The 14217-nt window shown below is 46.4% G+C and overlaps 1 protein-coding gene across 6 annotated transcripts in view; it reads right to left on the bottom strand.

Moving 5' to 3' along the window:
- UBAP2 (ubiquitin associated protein 2) overlaps positions 1-14217 on the bottom strand; it is a 1669217-nt gene that overhangs the window by 171111 nt on the left and 1483889 nt on the right. The window lies entirely within an intron of this gene.

Raw genomic sequence — 14217 nt, 5'->3', positions numbered from 1 at the left:
ATGTGACTGCCACGCTGGACTTGTGGTCTCAGGCTAACTGGCCAGATTGTAGACGCTCTGTCAGGGAAGACCCAAGGCGCTGGAAATCTCATCCCATATCATTGCTGGATCGCCTTAATGCAGTGAAAATGTCCATATTGCCAAAGGTTCTTTACTTCTTTCAAACACTTCTTACACCTATCTCCCAAGCAGATATTTTAAGTCTTCAGGAGGATGTTAATGCATTCATCTGTGGTAGACTGTGATTCTCTAATATGATTTTAATGCTGCAGAGAGACCGAGGGGTGCTGGCTTGTCCCAATTTCTTTGTTCGTTACTGAGCGGCAAACTTACATTTTATCTCGGAGTGGGTGGTCTGCGAAAGGGAGAAACATTGGTTTCACATGGATAGGGCGATAGCATGTTGCTCCCTTTGGGACCTGTCCTGGCTACCAAGGAGATCGCGGTGGCGCAGTACCTAATTTGCCACCCCCACAAGAACGGTCCAGGGCTTATGGGATAGGCTAGCAGTCAGTCAGGGACTCGCTTCCTGTCCCTCTCCTAACACCACTGGCCCGCAGCCCTGTTTACATCCCCAGCTCTACAGCCGAATTCCATTCTGGCCTGGCCAAAGGGGGAATGTCGTACGACTGGGGACCTCTTTGAGGGTGAAGGACTTAAATCCTTTGACCAATGCCAAAACGAGTTCCACCTCCCAGCCACGGCACGCTTGCAATATTATCAACTCCTGACACTGTCTGCATACACCCACCAATACACAAGGGGCTACACACCAGCTCACTTCCTTCGAGGCAGTAGTGCGCTCCTTTGATACCAGGTTCTACAGCACTCCAACCCGCTACCTCTACACCCTTACCAAAGGAATTGGCACTCCGACTTATCAGACGATGTCCCTCCAGAGCAATGGGTGTAGTTGTGGAGGGATATTCCCAGGACATATAGAAGCATTACTCAACAGGCGTCTGCTTACAAAGTTATGACCCGCTGGCATTACATCCCGGTCCGCCTCCAGAAAATGTTCCCCACCTACACGTACCTGTGTTGGCACTGTAACCCTGACACAGGCTCATGTATACATATCTGGTGGACTTGCCCAATATTAACTCTCTTCTGGAAGGAGGTGCTGTGCCACATCAAAGACGTAGTGGGGTTCCCCATCCCAAACACGGTGCAGGTAACGATCCTTGGTATCCAACCTCAAAATCTTAAAGCCATGACCCACTCTGATTGGCGTGCGAACCTTCACATGCTAGGGGCAGCCAAGGAGGTTATCGCCCTACATTGAAAAAACACCCTTAACCCAGCCGGCCTCAGTATGGCTCACCAGCCTCTGGCAAACCATGGCGATGGAGCTCTTAACCAGCCGCATCACACACTATAATACAAAATGTACACAAATATGGCAACCACTCATACAACACTTGTCTAAACTGAAACACTGTTGCTCTCTCTCTCTCCTCGCTTGCGCGCCTTGCAGCTCTTTGAAGATGCTTTGCTACTGCGAGGGGCTGAACTCACAGAATGAAGCTGATCATATCATTGTAGACGTTTCCCCACTACTTAACACTACCCCTTTATTTCATTACTCTTACCTCTCTTGGTGCTACTGGAAGCACCTACGGTAAATAGTAGCAATGGCATAACATCAAGCGGTGTGGTGACCTTCTCAGACCCTTTCCTCCCCCTTTTCCCCCCATGTTCTTCCAGGTTCTACGTTGTTGTTAACCACTGGTGGAAATATATCTCTGGGGCGAAATTCTCTCTTACCTGAGCCACCTAATTCTGCAATGCAAGCTCCACAACGAACTATGTTCTCTCAAGTAAAGCCAAAAGCGTACTCGCTGATCTACCAGGGTGTTATTTGTTTGTATGTATATCAATAACATTGTGTCATAAATATGTACACCGCTATGTGGGAAATAATAAAACAGATTTCAATAACATCCAATGTGTGTCAAGCCCATTCTGCTGGACTAGATAGGTTTGGGATAAAAGTCAGGAATGAAGTGAAGGTTCATTGACTGTAAAAGCTTGGATCTCACTAACCCTCCTCACAGAAATGAGCCAGTAAGAGGGCTACATTCCAGGTGAAAATCTTGAGCTTCACTTTGCAAATTGGTTCAAAAGGCTGCCTCATTAGCTGTATGAGGACTAAGTTGAGCTTCCATTCAGGAGAGGGTGCATGCACCGGGGGAAAGGTGCAGAACAGGCCCCTCATAAATTGCTTTTAACGACTAGAGGCACAGAGTCAGAATTTGAGGAGATCTAGAACAGGAAATCACAGCAATGTGAACCTTCAAAGAGGAGAAATTTAGACCTGCCTTCACATAAGTGAGGAGATATGGCAAAATGTGTTCAGGAGGCACTAGAAGCAGGTGCAAATTGTTTTGTTGGCACTAGAAACAGAATCACTTCCATTTTAGGCGGTATGTCTTGTTAGTGCTGTCCGCTCTGGACTTCGCAGTAATTTACCTGCACTCCTGCGAGATATCCAAGTCCCTGAATTCTAGGAACTTAGGAGCCATGCGTGCAAATGGAGAGATTGAGGTCTGGATGGTACACTTGGCCCTTCTCTCTGGTCAGAAGAAATGGAGATGGTTGTAGGCATATAGGCCTCGTCTCCGACAGCAAAAGAAGCTCCGGGAACCAGTACTGCCTGGGCCATCAGGATCAGATGACAGCCTTCCGTCTTCATCTAGGTCAGTACCATGGGAATTAACAGGAGTGGGGGAAAGCGTAAGCATATATCCCGGACCATCACATTAAAAGGGCATTCCCCCTCGACCCTGGTAGAAGGAATCTGCTGGCATAATACTGGCATTTGGCGTCCTTTCTCGTTGCAGAGAGGTCTAAAGCTGGTTTCCCCCACATCAAAAACACCATGTCGAGTTGGGTCTGCTCCAGCTCGCATTTATCACAACTGGACTGCGTTCTGCTTAACGCATCTGCCAGAGTATTGTGCAGACCTCGGACATGCTCGGCCTTGAGTGAGATCCCATGTTGTGTCGTCCAATGCCATTGCTCTTGCGCTTCTTTAGATAGCGTGATGGATTTGGTTCCCCCTTGCTTGTTGATGTAGCACATACTGGTCTCATTGTCCATGCGAACCACCATGAAGGAGCCTGCTATCCTTGGTAAGAAAGACTGGAGAGATGGGAAAATGGCTTTGAGCTCTATCTAGCCTGATGATGTGCTGATGTTTGTGGGAGGACCATTTGCCCTGAATCTAACTTTTGCCGATGGCCTCCTCAGCCGTCCATGGAGGCGTCTGTTGTCAGTATGAAGTCTGGGATAGTCTGGAGGAAAGTAAGGCCCTTTGTGATATTTGGTGCGTGAAACCACCATCGTAGTGCATCTACCATGCGTGTTGGGATCTGTACTACATCCTCGAAGGATCCAGAGGTTTGCTGCCATTGTTTTTATAGGTCTTCTTAAAGAAGCCTCTTTCTCAGTCTAGCTAGTGGCACCAGATCTACTGCTGAAGAGCATATCCTTAGGAGCAACTTGTATGTTCACCCAGAAACTGACCTTTTTCTTGATATGCTCTTCGCCAGTCTTTGCAATCATATCTGCCTTTCGTGTGATAGGAAGGCTTTGCATTAGATGGTATCTATGGACGCTACCAAGAAGGATATGACTTCACTGGTATGGAACAAAGACTTATCTTTGTTTACAGTGAGTCCCAAACAATTGAAGGCAGGTGTTTGTAGCTTGACTGGCCTTTTGTGCTGCTGGTGCTCTGAGCAGCCTGTCGTCGAGGTATGGGAATACCTGGAGACCTTGAGATCGCAAGGATGCTGCTACAGGTGCCAGGCACTTGGTTAAGATCCTTGGTGCCAATCTGAGGCCAAATGGAAGCAAGTACCTTGTATTGGCAGTGGGGGCCAATTAGAGGCTAAATGGAAGTACCTTGTATTGGTAGTGGGTACCAGGCACCACAACTCTTTCTGATGTTTTGGATGGATGGGTGCAGGACAGTAGGATTTGCTTTCACTGTTACTCCCAGTTTTTTGCCTGGTGCTATGCTGTTTCTGACTAGTCTGACTGGGATCCTGCTAATCAGGACCCCAGTCTCTGTACTTTCTCCACTAAATTGGTTATGTTGAGTACTATGGTACATCCCAGATTGGCTACTGGTGTGCCCTTATAAGTCCCTAGTATATGGTACCCAGGTACCCAGGGCCTAGGTACACCAGGGGTTTTCCATGGGCTGAAGCATGTATTTTGCCACCCATGGTAAACCATGCAAACATCGACTACAGGCCTGCCATTGCAGCCTGTGTAATCTCGTGCTAGCCCCACTTACAAAAGATATAGCTTTCCCTATATCTGAGGTCACTGCACATAAAACCTAGGTCACCCCTAAGGCAGGCCTTACATTCCTAAAGGCAGGGTGCACGGTAGCAATTGTGAGGTGCCCCTGAATGAGTGAGGCACCCCTACAACCTTCGGAGTCCATTCTCCTAGGTTGTAGGTGTATCAGCCATTACGATATATAGAGTGGCCATGTGTCATTACGCGATGGCTACCTCTAAACTGGCTGTAACAAACCTTGTCAAGTTTGGTATCAAACATGCTGGAATCAAACCCCCAAACCATAGCCTGTGTGGGAGGTTTAATTCCCTGCACTGTAAATCTCCTCCAGGAGGCCCTCAGTGCTCCCGGTACCAGTCAACCAGAACCGGACACCAAGGTAGGGCTGCTGCCGACCAGAGAAATGGTTCTTCCCTCCTGCTGCTGAGCCAAGCTCGAGCAAGGGAAGGTAGAACAATGGATATCCTGTAACAGGGAGGTGTGACCACCTCCCAGACAGGGTTTAGTGTATAGGGGCAGGGTGATGCTCTGGCCAGCACCACTGAGACTGCTTGAAAGGCACACTTGCTACCCTCCTTGCAAACTCCAGTTCAAACCAATTCAGGGAGACGTTGGCTCCCGCTCTGCCGCAAAACTTGACAAAGGACATGGGAGTGTCCTCCCTACTGTCCAGGCCCTCCTCTGGGCGGGACCCCTGATTCACCCCAACACTTTCCTTAGGGTACTTTAGAGTTTATCTGTGGATAGGTCCCTATATTCGTCTTGGGATTCGATTCAGATTTAACTACACATCATCTTCAACCGTCTGGACACTGACCGCGTCGCACTAACAGAGTAGGACTGACCGACTCGAACTTCGCTTTGGGAGACAGCAACTGGGAAGCCCCCCTCTCCTCCGAATCTCATCGTCCTGCAAGTCCGCTGCATCATCTGTGTCCGTACTCCATACAGGTCTCTCACAGGGCCTGTGGACATCCAAGACATCCGAAGGAATCTCCCTTTGAGTGAAGGAGTCCCTCCCCTGCAACTGCAGGCACCGCAACGCAGCTGATCGGTCTTCTGATCCTAGGATCCTACAGACTCCAACAGGCTCAGCAACATAGGTGACTGTTCTGCAACTCCCTCAAGGCCTGCCCTGCCTTTAGATGAGTCTGAGGCCAGTATCCCTCGTCTGTACCTCAGGAACCCAGCCCCTGTGCACCGTGTCGGTTGGCCATTGCTAAGGCTGGGCGACAAGTCTCCAGAGAAATCTTTGGGTGCTATCAAGGACCTTTCTTGATCCCAGTGGGCTCCCCTGTTTGCTTGGGGCCTGCTCGTGCTCACTTGCAGTTGGTGAGTCCCTTGAGCCTTGTTGTCCTAACTCTGCACCTTTTTCGCTTGCCACGGTGTTTGCAGTTGCCAAGGCTGGTTGGTGCTCTGGACAGACACTGACCCCTCAACTCTTGACATCTGACGTGGGACAGCCTGTGAACGGCTCCTGCTTTTCCACAGCAATGCCGGGTTCACACAGCGGCAGCTCCAAGGTCACAGTCAACTCTCCTGCAACACCCATCAGTGGGCATTCGTCTTCCGTACCTCCTGGTCACTCCTGAGTGGCATAGACTCTGTCCCCTCTGCTTGCAGGTGCGTCTCCTCATGAATCCACCTTTGGGTTCCACTGGACACTTTCACTTTCTTCACCAGCGGCATCTTTCGGAGGTCCTCCCATTGAGTTTGACGGCGGTTTACGATGTCACTTAACACCTATGCACCTGGTGTAGGTATCCTGGTTCCTAGCGTATCCACGAGTGGGGGGGCTCTCCCAACCTTCTGTCTCCCACAGGGTTTCCTCAGGGTCCACTGGTAAGGGTCCTCCTTCTATAAAATTGAACCACGACTTACCCATTGACTTGAACGGAGCACGCAGTGGTGTTCCCACTCCACACACAGCCTCCGTGGGGTACCTGGTTACTTACCTAGGGTAGTTCCTTGGGTCCCCAGCACTTCTACTCTTCTGGGTATAGCTTTGACTTGGGTCGTGGCTCGCAACCCACTATTTAGGTAGATGGTTTGCCTTCCCCCGGATGACCACTGTGTGTATCGTGCTATTTACCGGTTTTCTTCGCAAAGTGTTGTGTGCATTGTGTATATTTCCAGGTAGGAGATATTTGTATGTGCTAGGAAGGTAGGATCCTTCTGCATGGTTACCCCCACTCTTTGCCTTTTGTTATGGTTCTGACTGGGATCCTGCGAATCAGGACCCCAGTCTATGTGCTTTCTATCCGAAATGGTTATGGGGAGTACTTGGGTACATCCCCAACTGGCTACTGGTGTACCCTTACAAGTCCCTAGTATATCGTACTGATGTACCCAGGGAAAAGGAACAACAGGGGTACCCCATGGGCTGAAGCATGCATTTTTCCACCCATGGGAGACCACTCAAACTGTGGCGACAGGCCTGACATCGCAGCCTGTGTAAGCTGGTGCTGGCACCACTTACGACAGATGTAGTTTTCCCTGTATCTGAGGCCAGTGCACCTAAAATCTATTAGACAGTCCTAAGGCAAGCCTTTCAATCCTGGAAGCAGGGTGCTCAGTTCTAAGTGCGAGGGTGCCCCTGAATAAGCGGGACACCCCTACAACCTACGGAGTCCATACTCCTGGGTTGTAAGTGCATCAGCCATTACGATATATAGAATGGCCATGCGTCATTAAGCAATGGCTATCTCTAAACTGGCTGTAACGAATACTATCATGTTTGGAATCAAACATGCACTGTAAAGCTCCTCCGGGAGGCCCTCAGTGCTCCCGGTACCAGTCTTCCAGAGCCGACCAGAGACATGTTTCTGCCCTCCTGCTGCTGAGCCATGCTCGAGCAAGGGAAGGCAGAACAATAGTTTCCTGTCACAGGAAGGTGTGACCATCTACCAGACAGGGTTTAGTGTATTGGGGCAGGATGGGGGCACTTACCAGCACCACTGAGACTGCATGAAGGGCGCATTTGGTGCCCTACTTGCTTAGTCTAGTTCAAACCAGTTCAGGGAGCAGTTGGCTCCCGCTTTGCTGCGAAACTGGACAAAGGACATGAGTATCCTCCCCACTGTCCAGCCCCTCCCCTGAGAGGGAACCCTGAATTGTCCCAACCCTTTCCTTAAGGTACCTAAGAGCTTCCCTGTGGGTGGGTCCCTAGATTCGTCGTGGGACAAGATTCATATCAAGACAACACTTATTCTTCAACCATCTGGGCGCTCTGGACTTTGCTCTGGGCACCGTGACTGCAACTGGGAAGACTACTGCTGCTCTTGGTCTCGCTGTCCTGCTTGTCTGCTGCCACATCCGTGCCTGTGCTCCATACAGGACCTTTTCAAGGCTTGTGGACATCCAAGACACTTGAAGGAATATCCCGTGAAGTGAAGGAGTCACTTCACTGCATCTGCAGGCACCGCAATGCAGCTGACCGGTCTGCTTATCCTGAGCTCCCACGGACTCCGCTAGGTTCGGCAACACAGGTGGTGGTTCTTCAACTCCCTTGAGGCCTGCACTGTCTTTTCACCGAGTTTGAGGCAAGTATCCCTCGTCTGAACCGCAGGAACTGAACCCGTGTGCACCGTATCGACCTGTCAGTGCAAATACTTGTTGGGTCTCTTCCTCAGAGATTCTCAGGCTCCAAGTAGCCCACATTTCAAGCAACTCCTGTGACCAAGATCTTTGTCCTCACCGCATCTCTTGCACAGTGGGCCTGCATCTTTGGTGAGCTGCTCGAGGTCCTCTTGCGACTCCAGTGGCTATGGCCTGTGGGTCATCTTGAGGTTCTTCTTTGATTCCACTGGGCTCCCCTGATTGCTTGGGGCCTCCTCTGACTCCCCTGTTCGTGGTGAGTTACTTGCACCTTGCTGGTCCCGACACTGCACCTTTCATGCCTTCCACATTGTTTGCAGTTGCCAAAGCTTGTTGGTGCTCCCAACGGACACCTAACCCTCAACTCTAGACATCCGACATGAGACAGATCGTGAACGGCTCCTGGTCTTTAACAGCTTCGCCTGGTCCACACATCTTCAGCTCCAAGGTCACCGCCAACTCTCCTGCAACACCCAACATCTGTGGGCATTTATCTCTGTGCCTCCTGGTCACTCCTGAGTGGCATAGACTCTGTCCCCTCTGCTTGCAGGTACTTCTCCTCTTGAATCAACCTTGGGTTCCACCGGACACTTTCACCTTCGCCGGCGGCATCTTCCTGAAGTCCTCCATTGAGTTGGACGGTGGTTTCCGACGTCACTTTGCAACTATGCACCCAGTTCGCCTAGTGTAGGTATTCTGGTTCCTATGGTATCCATGGGTGGGGTGGCTCTCCAACCTTCTGTCTTCCACAGGGTTTCTTCGGGGTCCACTGGGAAGGATACTTCTTTAAAATTTCAACTGCGACTTACCCATCGACTTGAATTGGGTACGTGGTCACGTTCTCACACGGCCTTCGTGGGGTTCCTGATTACTTACCTCGGGTGGTTCCTTGGGGCCTCAGCCCTTCTAGGTCTTCTGGGTATCGTTTTGAGTTGTGGCTCGCATACCACTATTTTAGTATATGGCTTGGTCCCCCATGGTGACCACTGAGTGTTTTCGTTCTACTTACCTGTTTTATTTTCAAAGTAATGTGTATATCTCCGGGTAGGAGATATTTGTATGTGTTAGTATCTTATAATAAATACATGTTTGTATACTGATTCGGTTTTCCGGAGTAAACAGTAAGACTGATGGAATTGCAAAAGTGTCTTGACATTATGTCCGAGGCTGGGTTCAGTCAGTTAAAAGAAAAATCTAGGTTCATTCCACAGTTAAAAATTCTAAACAAGGATCAAATATTGATTATACATTTATCTCTGACAACTTATGTTAAAACATTTCTGAATATACTGTAATCCCTCAGCTCGAAAGTGATCATAACCCTCAGATTGTAACATTTAATATTTTGGTGAGGTGTTATCCTAGACCTAACGAACTTCCCAACATGGCCCATTCCGCATATAATTGAAAGAGGTTAGTCTGGCATACAGCTAAAGAAGAGGAAATTACACAAGCTGCTAAAACAATAATTCAGGAAGGTGATCAATGTGTGCTGGGGGATGTGAATATGATTGGCAAATGGAACTTTATTACAACGCCCCTGTTGGGGAAATTTGCAGGCTAGAAAAGTTAATAACCCCTTGAGACCTCAGAACATATGTTTTACCTCCAAGTTATTTAAGAAAAGAAATCGCTTAACAGAGCTGTTCAGTAGTCGTATGTTCATAGATTTCATCAGTCCTATTCGGTGTCTAAAGAAATTTTGAAGGAACATAAAAAAAACCTTAGCAACAAGAAGTTTGGAAAGCTAAACTTAAATATCAATCAGTGCTTTGGAACAGTTTACTATCTGCCTCTAAACAAAATGCAAAAACAAGCATTGGCATAGCCAATAGATATCGCCTTTGGGACCTTATAAGTGTTTAGCCATGCAACACTCGATGTTGTTGCACCAAGGCTATTGTGCTGGATAACTAAACACCTATAAGGTCCCAAAGGCAAGACCTACTGGCTATGCCAATGTTTGTTATTTGACTGCAAGAGCCCATCAGAGGTGGTGAAAAGGGGCAGGTACCGGAGCAGTTGGTGGCACTGACGGGGGGAGGGAATTACAGACCAAATTTTTTAGGCCCATATTAGGCAAGTCCACTCAGTAATCCCATGTCATATATATATGGCACTTTAAGCTTGTCCGCCCTTTATTGCCAACTTCACTTTGCATTCTGGGACTTGTAGGTTTGCCGTTCCCTCTTGTCAGTTTTATATAGCTCGAACATGTCCTAAGAGCATTGGAGTGCTTTACACGACCATCAGATTACATTGTACGAGGCCGGTTTTATTTTTGTTATCTTATTTTTTTTTTACAGCAAACACCAGGGACGCTGTTCAGAAATATATATATATATATATATATATATATATATATATATATATATATATATATATATATATATCTATATATATATATCTATATCTCTATATCTCTATATATATATATCTATATCTCTATATATCTATCTATCTATCTATATATATATATATATATATATATATATATATATATATATATATATATCCATACAGGTAAGCCCCAAAGGAGTGAAGCCACAAGAAGATGAGTAGCTCACATAATTTATTGACAACTTGCAAGCAGGCAACCCTCCGGGTACAGGCATCAATGTAAGTCCTTACACCAGACGTGTTTCAGGAGTTTCTTTATCCCTTCTTCAGTGGCGTTAAGAAAAATGAAAGCACGATTTCTTGCGCACTGTTTAATTTCCAACTGCCTGCCACCGTGGGCGTGGCCGCTCTCATGGCCTTCTGGGAATTGTAGTGCGCTATTCGGTGTGGACCGTGCTGGGAGAGGGGCGGAATTTCCATAGTTTTGGGAGATGCCCCAGAGAGACCTGTTTCAAAGCTTTGTGTCTAAGAGCGCTGTAACTTCGAGTCAGGACTGACATATCCCAGGAGGCAAAGCGCAGTCGCTTAAAAATGAGAATGAGTTCAAGGTGTCACAAATATAGTGACGTTATAGCTGCTCCAGAGAGGCACTGGGAGAGGGATGTGGCGTCACGGCCAGCGCTGTCTACCATGGAACTGTGGTCGCAGGTTCTAGTCTCGGCATCCTGATCCAAGGAAATCATTTAATCTCCCTGTAAAATAAATGTGTCCTTGTCTAATGTAACTAAAAGTCACGTAAAGCGCTCCAATACCTTTGGGTCGAGTTCACGCTATATAAAATTGCAAATAAATTAAGCAAGGACCTAGAGACACGTATATGGAGGAGCAGGGTCAGTGTACGCAACAGCTTTATGTACAGCGCTACGAGACTGTCAACAAAGCAATCAGTGTGCTATACTAGCCCAAAGTGTGACTCAACCTCGTCCTACACACAAAAAAAGGAGACTGAGAGGGCGGAGCGAGAGTGGTCGGGACGTGTGGGCGAGGAGAGAGAGGGGGAGATGAGGTAGGGAGCAGAAGGTGAGCCCGCGAGTAGTGCGCGCGCACGCTTGGGAGAGCAGTCTGCTCATTTTCAAGCACTGCACTCGTGCTTGTGGCGCGCCGCTGCTCGCTGCCCCAAGGTGGATGCCGCCACAAGCACGAGTGTGTGCTTGAAAATGAGCAGAGCGACGGCTAAAGGCCCTCCTATGCTGAGCATGCGCGCTGCGTAGGCGAGACCTAAAAAATGTGGCCAGTAATTAACAGGCTTGAAAGGGGAGGATGTACGGCATTTTGTGTAAATATATCGGAATCCAGTTGGGTAACTTTTATTGCTAATTTGTATGGCACATCGGACCAGATGGTAAATCAACCAGATATGCGCTTTAGTTATGAGGAAAATAGTATATCAACTATTGATATGGAGAGTGGTGAGTGCCAGGGGTTGACTACCACAGTCCAACTTAGTGATTCTGGTTTTGATCTAAGCTTTGATTTAGAATGTTTAAGTTGTAATCAAATATTGACTTTGTTACGTGGGCTTTGTGCAAATGGTGCTCCTGGACCTAATGGGCCGCCTAATGCCCTGTACTGTGCCAATGTCGACATGTGGGCTGGTATTTGTTTTTATAAATTATTCAATGAAGTATTGACATTGGAGATTTTGCCAGCATTATGGCATGGTAGCATATTGCAGCTCATTTATAAAGGTGGTCCCGTTGCCAATCCTGCTAATTACAGATTAATTTCGTTCACTGATGTTGATGCAAAGGTTTTTGCCTCCATTTTGTTTAAAGAATTGGAAAATTGGGCAGTGCAGGAAAGCATTGTTCCATTTAACCAAATTGGTTTTCAGGAAAGGCCAATGCACCACTACCAACCTGTTGGCACGAACGTTACTTGCTGAGCAGGCTGTCTTAGAAAACAAAACAAAATGTATACATTGCTTTTATTGATCTAAAGGCAGCCTTTGACTCAGTGACTCGAAATTTGTTATGGAAAAAAATTGCTTGACTGGGGCATCCCAGGGAAACTGTTGAAGGCTATTATCCTTTTGTATACAGATACCCGAGTTCAAGTCAGGTTGAGTGATGGTAGTTCCTTATCAAGAAAAATCAGAACATATAATGGCCTAAAGCAAGGATGTGTTCTTGCTCCTTGCCTTTTCAATTTCTTTTTATCAGATCTTTCTCAGCATCTGGATTCTATTAATGCCCATGCCCCTTTGATGGGAGGGGTACAAATCAGTTTCCTTCAATATGTTGCCTATACTATCCTCTTGAGCCACACTCCTATTGGCCTACAAAGACTTCTAAATGCCTTTGATGATTACATACAAATAAATGGCCTTGAACAAAATGTAAAAAAAAAAACATGAACATTGGATCTGTTAAACGGAATTTCAATACATGGAGGGCCAGAGCAGGCCCAATTGAAGTTGTTAAAACTATAAGATGGTCTCCAGAGACAGTACCTGGTATCAAAAGGAGCATTTTTGAAATGTATGGTCGCTATGTTTTCATCAGCTCCTGCATCCCTAGGGAACAATTGCTGGTTAGAAAGAGATACGTCTGCTTATGCTGTCAAATGGGGATCCCATATCTTAACCTCGCTAAGGGATATTGGTCTGTAAATAGCACTGCAAGATTTGAAAACGCCCAACTACAAGTTAATTTTTAAAAAACTGATCAAAGCAGAATCCCTCAAGTTGGATAAAAATGCATTAGCAGGAAAATATATGCATGGTATGTGATTAACTCATACCAAACTCTTCACATTCAGCCATATATGACTGCTCATTTCTCAGCAAAGATAAAAAAATAGCTTTTTAAAGTTATGAATGGGAATAAATCCAACAAAAGAGGACACGCAATCATGGATCAAGCAGTGGCCGGATTCTAATTGCGGACTATGCGGATGGCCACAAGAAATATTAGTTCATTTAGATTGTGTGTGACCTAAGCTGAGTAACATTCGACGTACCTTTTTGAAACCACTATTCTTGAGGATCAGAGTTAGATCAGCTCGTCAGGCATTAATTATGTCATTATCTGGGGAATCAATCCCGTTATGCAAATTGGTAACATTAAGTGCAGCCGAAAAATGTTTGATACAACAAGTTTGAGATCCATTATTTTTATGGCTTTGGAACTTAATAGCTTTTTATACTTTGTATATCTTAGTGTTGATGCTGCTAGGGTGATAATTAGAAATGTAATAATAGAAGCTTCCTTGTTACAGTAATTTTTGATGCACTTTATTATTGTTTTTATATAATGGAATTTGTAATTACTGCACGTTAGCACTTTAACCTCTTCGCTTATAGGCCTCCCCCCCCCCCCCCCCCCCCCCCCCCCCGTGCTATGCCTTAATTTGGCTATTTGGGGTAGTTCGCGCATATGCCCCTGTAACTTTTTGAACACATAAGGTATCCATACCAAATTTGCGTCCTTTTCTTCCAACATCATGGGGATTCTAAAGGTTCCCAGGATTTGTGGATTCTCCTGGAGACCCAGAAATTAGCCAAAATACAGGTATTTTGTTTTTTGGGGAAAAATGGGAAAAAAGTGCTGCAAATGAAAGCGTCTTTTCCCCCTGCAAATTTTATCAACAAATGGTTTGAGGGACTGAAATCACCATTTTCCCAGCTTTTAGGGACAGACAGACTTTTGTCCCCAAAACATTTTTTACAGAGTTTTGGCATTTTACTGGGACATAGCCTATTTTTGCTATTTTTTGTGCTTTCAACCTTCTTCCAGTTAATGGTAGAAATGGGTATGAAAGCAATAAAGCTATACATTTTAGAGAAGTAGGCAACATTCTGAATTCAGCAAGGGGTCATGTGTGTAGATCCTTCAAGGTTTCTTTATAGAAACTAATAGTTGAATATAGGAATAATTGAAAATTAGTTGAAAAAACAGCCATTAG

The sequence above is a fragment of the Triturus cristatus genome, chromosome 2_1, assembly GCF_964204655.1.
Source record: "Triturus cristatus chromosome 2_1, aTriCri1.1, whole genome shotgun sequence".
Lineage (NCBI taxonomy): Eukaryota > Metazoa > Chordata > Amphibia > Caudata > Salamandridae > Triturus > Triturus cristatus.
This window is presented reverse-complemented; position numbering and strand designations above follow the sequence as displayed.